This window comes from Amaranthus tricolor, chromosome 9, assembly GCF_026212465.1.
Source record: "Amaranthus tricolor cultivar Red isolate AtriRed21 chromosome 9, ASM2621246v1, whole genome shotgun sequence".
Taxonomy (NCBI): domain Eukaryota; kingdom Viridiplantae; phylum Streptophyta; class Magnoliopsida; order Caryophyllales; family Amaranthaceae; genus Amaranthus; species Amaranthus tricolor.
The window spans coordinates 15,776,745-15,778,632 of NC_080055.1; positions in this window are offsets into that span (position 1 = coordinate 15,776,745).

Sequence of the window (1,888 nt, forward strand, 5' to 3'; positions counted from 1 at the left end):
CATGAAGCTCAGAATTATGGGGGTATTCAATACTCCTAAATGAAAAGGGAATTGGTCCATGGTCAATGTCGTGATAAAGATATAGTAATTTCTAGTTGTACCTCGAAAAAAAAAGAAATTTTTTTTTTTGTGGAATTAACCATTCTTTTTCATTTAGAAAGAAATTCAGTTCATATCAACGCAAGCAAATATGTTATTGTTACAAGATATAGGCTTTCAAGGCATTGTAGTATAACTGTCGAGGTGAAGTCGTGACCTAAAAGATCGAATAGAACAATACATAGACAAGTAAATTCCTTCTGAATTTCAAGTTACTTTTATTTTTTTTAAGGGGATTCATCATTTGAAGGGAGGGAGACTACTCACGAATTTCACTGTTCATTTTTGTTGGAATTAAATTGAATAAAAATAAAGAATTCACAAAATAAGACCAAAAAATGAAAAGACGAAGAAATCAAGGAAATGATTCTTAGTGTTCAATGAAACTTGAGTAACGAGTAGATCTTTTGTTTTGGGGATTTTCTTTACTTTATTTGAAAACGAGAATTCCTTTCTTTATTTGTTTGCTACAATTACTTGAGCCGGACGAGGGGAAACTTTCACGTCCGGTTTTGAAGGGGGGCAGATCTTATAGGATCCTATCCCAATTTTTCAATTGCTAGGCCTATAGCGAAAAAACCTACTTTTTTACAATTACGAGTTTTATTCGAATATGAAATACAATACTTGAAATATAGCATCCCACTTTTATTTACTACCAAAGGGTTTGATACATTTCGAAATAGAGAAATATCGATTGGAGCAAGTGCTAATCGAGAACAATTAGTCGATTTGGATTTGCGAGCTAATATAGATGTTGGACCTCTTGAGTTTTGATGATGACTACACTTTATTTAAACAAATATGTTTTTAGAGATTGTGTGCAGGTCGATATCCGGTCGTGATTATGATCGTTGATAGTACCTATGACTTGGTTCATGGAAATGTACGTGTCAAAAGAATCCGAAAGATGTTAGAAGAAGTATATCGCTTGGGATGTAAAATGGAGACAGCAGGTCTACTGTTCCTAAGTTGGATGTTCTAACAAAACTGGAAATTGGAGACAGCGCACTGTTCCTAAACTGGAGTCAGCCTACGTTAACTGGAAATTCTGGTTATTTATTTATAATTATTATTTTTAGTTAATGTACTGAAATTAATTTGTTGCATTTATTTATTATAGTTAATTGGCAAAAAGTTTTCTAAAAATTACTTTACGTGTGAGTCTCTAAATAAAGATCCTTTATTTTAGGATCTATATTTAGTAAATATTGGATTTGCTAAATATAGAAATAGCGGTTGTTGAATAGGTCTTAGCTATTATTTTTAACTGGTCTTTATCTTAGATAATAGGTTATCATGTCTATTTTTATTAAGTATAACCGTTTCTATAAATAGCAAAAACGTTCCAGCAGTTAGTACTGGAATAGGAACTGCTGTTTGTGAAACTGCTTCTTAAAAGGAACAGAACCTATTTTTAGAAAATGGGAACAGCGGTTATTGTTGTTTTAAACGTATGATTGATTTTTTCAAGTCATTGTGGAAATAACCGTTTGGTAGTTTAATCCACATTACTCCCATGATCTTTTTGATAAAGAAATAATGGATTGGATTATTCCATTTTCTTAGCGATTTTAGCTCTATAAATAGTGGACTTGGTTATTCTTCAAAACTCGCCTTAGTATGAGCCATTAAATCATATGTAATTTTGGGAGAATTTTTACAAGAAAATTTTGTTTTAAAAATGCCAATTAATTTATAATATTTTCTTGTGCAACTTATTGTTTTTATTTTTAGAGAATTTTTATCCTTTTGTAAGGGTTTTTGAGAGAATCTTTGTAACTAGACT